The sequence below is a fragment of the Nicotiana attenuata genome, unplaced genomic scaffold (assembly GCF_001879085.1).
Source record: "Nicotiana attenuata strain UT unplaced genomic scaffold, NIATTr2, whole genome shotgun sequence".
Taxonomy (NCBI): Eukaryota; Viridiplantae; Streptophyta; class Magnoliopsida; order Solanales; family Solanaceae; genus Nicotiana; species Nicotiana attenuata.
Genome location: NW_017671138.1, coordinates 108,835 through 114,520, shown reverse-complemented (window position 1 = coordinate 114,520; position 5,686 = coordinate 108,835).

Genomic DNA, 5,686 nt, shown 5'->3' with positions numbered 1-5,686 from the left:
AAGGTGATACTATCTTCGAAGTCGTCATACCGTTCATGGGCGATGGTCCGCTTTAGCCTGTGTGTGGTGGCGAACTTGACGTGATTGATCACTGACTCGTCGCCGCCTCCGACGATCATGTTTATCGTGCGCGCTGGGGAAGGTGGCTTCGGCGGCCCGTGGGGTGTTCTCGTCCGCGTGCAAAGTTGATTTTCCCTTTGTCACTGAGTAACTCCCTCAGGTATCCCTGGTTCAGCATCCTGACCACCTCTTGCCGTAGGCCTATGCAGTCTTCGGTTTTGTGTCCCCGTTCCTGATGGAACTCACATAGGGCGTTTGATTTCCTTGTGGCAGGGTCTGATTTCATCTTCTGCGGCCACTGCACCTTGGTGCCCAGCTTCTCCAGTGCGTACACTATTTCTGAGGGAGATACACAAAAGTTATGGGCGGTTAATAAAGGGGGCGTACCTCTTTCGTTTCGGAGTGGGGCGACGTGTTGCTGTAGCGCGTCTGTATGCCTTGGTGGCGGATGGGAGGATCTGGTGTATGGCTGATGTCGATCTCTGTTGGAGAGGGGGAGTTGTTCTCGTCGTCCTTCGTTCCGTCGATCTCTTCTCGTTTCTGAGTGTATCGCTGTTAGCCGTTGGGTCGGCCCATTAAGATCGTCCTCGTCCGCTCGTAACTCGGCGCAATAGGCGTTGTGGATTTCCTCCCATGTGGTAGGGGGATATTTCATGAGGCGGCTCAGCAGCTTCTTGGTTGCCCTCGAACCATCCCTGCTTAGCCCGTTCTGGAAAGCGGCGACTGCCATACCTTCCGATACGTTTGGTAGACTCATCCTTACCCTGTTAAACCTTGCCAGGAAGCCCTGAGCCCCTCTCCTGTGGTTTGCCTGACGGCGAAGATGTCGTTGACCCTGGCCTCCGCTTTCTTCGCGCCTGCATGGGCTGTGACGAACTTATCCGCCATTTCCTCGAACGTTGATATTGCCTTAGCCGGTAGCTGAGAGTACCATGTTAAGGCCCCTCCTGTCAACGTCTCGCCAAACTTTTTCAACAGTACCGAAGGTACCTGTTCTTTCGATAGGTCGTTGCCCTTCACAGCGGTGACGTAGTGGATCAGATGATCCTCGGGATCTGTGGTTCCGTCATATACCCTCAAGTAGGGTGGCATCTTGAAGGTTTTTGGGGTGGAGTGAGGGGAAGCTTCTTCAGTGTATGGTTGTTCAACGAACCTTCCCACGTCGCGTTTTGGTAGCAACTTGGGAGCACCGGGGATCTTGTCGACCCTCTCCTGATGTTCCTTCATCTGACCGCGGAGCGCCTTGTTTTTATTTTCCATTTCTTCCATCTTCTTTAGGATGGCTGTTAGCGTGCCATCGTTGGTATATGTCTCGATGGGTTTGTTATTCGCTAGTGTAACTTCCGGTTCACCCACGGCAGCAGTGGTACCTACCGTTGGTGTACATCCGATGTTACTTTGTGGTGACCTCTCAACCAAGCCACTTAGAGCGCTTGTTAGCCATCTTTCCAGTAGCTCTTTGACCGCTGAGGCTGCTTCCGTAACAGCAGATGTGGAAGCTCCTTTTTCGTGCAAGATCGTCAGACCTTCGGATGGGGAAGGTGAGATCTCTACACCCGGTGTGATGCTAGGGGTTGCATTCAGGATGCCATCGTCACTGGCCTCGTTGAGAGGGCCAAGGAGATTGGTAGTGACACCCAATATAGCTTTCGATCTTGTGTTATTTTCGGCCATTTTCTGTTTTGGTGGTGTAGAGAATGGTAGTTGGTTGATCTCTAGGTGGATACTATGGTTTTGATTCTCGAAAAAGTTAACAATATACTTTGTAAGCTAAAAAACAATCAAAAGTAGGAAAAGGGTAAATCGTAATCAAATATAATAATCCTAGAGATGCAAAGATGATAATATTGTTGTAGATCTAGTATTGCAAAGAGACAGTATGAACTCAATAAGATACGTTCGTTTGAAGTAGAGATAGAGAGAGAAAGCCAGAAAAATGAGAGAGTTGTATTAGATCAGATGCCTCCTTTTACAATGTGAAGGTCTCCTTTATATAATAGGAGACCTTCCTCGAAAGAATCAAAAAGTTACAAAGATAAGTAACGTCTCCCTAGTGAAGACACTGAGTCCTAAACGAAGTCGCTTTTGCCCCCACGGCCGAGTCGTACCCGCTACATTGGTAGGCGTACACTCATTGGGCGTACCCACTGGCGTAGAGATGCTGAGGGTCAAATTTGACCCTATACAGCCTCATTTGTTTGCACTTAATGGAGGTCTGAATTTTAATCATTCAGATATAAGACATTAAGTGCGTTTGTTTTTAAAATCTGAATCTTGTTTATTTAGATCTTAATCATTAAGTGTGTTTGTTTTTTTAACTTTACAACCACTTAATGGGTCTGAATAGGTCTGTATGATTCAGATCTATAACAGAGACTTGATTTCATTAAGATGCTATCATATATTCATTATTAACTGCCGCCACCGCCTACCATTATCAACTACCACCATGCCACTACCACCACCATACTCAACCACCCCCACCACCACGACCCCCCACCACCACGCCACCATCATCCTCAATCATAGCCGCCGCCATTATCGACCATCACTACCCACTATCCCCACCACTTTGACCATCATCACCCACAATCAACACTCGTCCACCTCAACTAACACAACTACCACCCCATCACCATCAACAACCACGACCGACACTGCCCATCATTATAACCTACCCCACCCACCCACCACCTTCCTCAGTCACAATTACTACCACCACCCGCCATTATTAACTATCACCACCCACCATCACCACCATCACCATCCTCAATCATAATCGCCACCACTACCAATCACTGCTAGCTACTAGCATGAACCACCATCATCAACCAACACTACTACCAACCACCGCCTCTAGTCGGTATTCACCTGTTAACCATCACCACTAACAACTATCATATTTTAAAAAACTATATATTTTATTGATAAAATAATATATTAGTTAGTATTTCATTTGAATTTTATGTTTATTAATTTTCAAATAAAGATAACTTTTTATACATTCAGATGTTAAAAATCAAACAGTCTTAATTATTTAGTATTCAGATCTTAATACACATCTTAATATATTCATATGTGTATTTAGATCAAATGTCTTAATCTTAATACATATCTTGGTATTCAGATGTGTATTCAGATTCAGACATCTTAATCTTAAAAAAAAACAAATGAGGCCTATATGGGCTTAGGCCTTTTGATGGATGTTTCTGGGCTATTTGGATAGATTAAGATCCTTTCATGTATTATCCATTAAAAATGGGTTAGATAATAAACTTTCAAAAGACGGGTCAAATATGGATAAGAACCATATTATCCAGAAAATGAATAACGAATGGATAACTAATGAGTTTAACTTTTACATTTGTAAAGCCTCAAATTGGAGGTTCTTCAAGTTTGAGAGATTAGGAATTCCCAAAAGTGATCATATTCAAGAAGTCATGGATGATATGGACATCCATATTAACCCATTTTTTTTATCCATATTAAATATAGGCTGTGTCGGTTAATTTATCCGTTTTTATATTACCCGTTTTAAACTGATCCATATCTGACCCGACCCGCCCGTTTGTTACCCCTAGGTGCTATTTTGACTACAGGGAGAAATTCAAAAATAGGCAGATTTATAAGTGGTCATTCAAAAATAGCTACAGTTTCAAAGTAATCGAAATTTAGGCACTTTTCATATAAAGATAAATCTGAACGAAAATACTATTGAAAATCCGAAAAAAATACTCCAGTATAATACATCGGGCCAGCATATTATACTGGAACTTTCCGCGTGTTGGAGTTCCAGCATATTATGTTGGAAGTTCATGCACAGGTGCCGATCTCCAGTATATTAGGCTGGAACTTTCTGTGTTGCAGTAAAATAGTGGCTGTTTTTCGATGACTTTGTAAATGCTGGCTATTTTTGAATAATCAGTGCAAAAATTGGCTAGCCCGTGCTATTTTTACTACGACCATCTCCAACCCTAACTCTAAATTTCACACCAAAATGGTGTAACACCAAATTTACTCCAACCATTACTCCATTTTTTATACCAAAAAAGGAATATTTCTTCTCTCTCTTCTATATTATATTATTATCTTCTATTTAAATTTTATTTTTTATTTCCTTCAAACAAATTCTATCTTTTTTCTTTTTTTCATATTCATCATATATAATTCACCACTTATATAATCATTTATTACAAAATTATTTTAAAGGATAAATCAACCAAAAGTGAAATCATTGATAAATACAATTGGTGCATTAAGATCACGCTCGTCCTCAATTATCATGTTGTGCAGTATAATACATGTGGTCATTATATAATATATAGAAAAATTAATATATCAAAAAAAAGGATATAAAATCAAAATTATAAAGATCTTAATATAAAAATTAATTATATACACAATATATGATAAATTAAAAATTCAAAAAATAAAAAGATAAAAAAAATAATAATAAATCAAATTTGGTGCAACACTATTCATGCACTATAATGGTGCAAGATTTGGTATTCCATTGGAGCAAAAAAATATTAAATTTTACACCAAATTTGGATTTGGTGCAAAATTTAGTGCAGCCTTGGAGATGGCCTTATCATAAATGAAATCCTAGTGTTAAATCAACACAACCGAACAATTACCAGCCTCTACAAATTCGGATCGGCTCAATGGAGGTAATTACCTTATTAAATAATCATATTGATATTTTGTTTTTTGAATGAATGCAGGTTATTTGATGAGGCGCTATATATGTTGTTACAGATTCCAATGGCCGCGTGAACCCTTTATTTTGTAATGATGCATAATTTATGATAATTACTATTCCCTCCAGTCTACGTTAACTATTTTTAGCTTTTTTTTTTATGATCCATAATATTTATTTTCTTCAGGAATTAATTTCTTTTTTTCACAGTTGCACTTGGAGTAAAGAGCCTATGAGTATTTATTGTATTTGCAATGAAAAAATTAAGATTAATATGGTCAATTTTATTTTTAATGTGAAAAAAAAATCAATTAAATTGGAGTACTCTTTTAAAAATAAAAATAAAAACCACACACACACAAAGGTTTTCGATTAACTATTGCACTTGTTTACTTCACAAGCTCTAATCACATGGATGGATCGATCAGTCTAAGACCAGTTTAATTTTTCGATTTTAAGATTCATTCAGATTACTTTAATAGGTACTGGCTGTTAATGTAATTTAATTAGTATTGCTGACTGTAAATGTAATTTCTGTTAGTATTAAAACTAGTAGTTGACAAAAAAAGACTGTCCATACTGATCGAAGTTGTAAATGAAATGATCCGAACAATTCAAAATTGACAACTACTTTGCTATCAGTCCAATTACGCTGAATNCTTATGCTGGAACTCCGAAAATTTGCGGGCGTATTTTTTCAGATTTTGAACAGTGTTTTCGCTCAGATTTAAAGTGGCTAAATTTCGATGACTTTTAAAACTTGGCTATTTTTCAACGACCAGCGGTAAATCTGGCTATTTTTGAATTTCTCCCCTATCTATAGTTTGAGTTGCAACCGTCACAGTTATTGGGCTAGCCTTCACGCGATCATGGGCCAAGTCCACGGGATAAGACTGACAGTGGGCTGTGGGAGTCAGCTCCATAAAA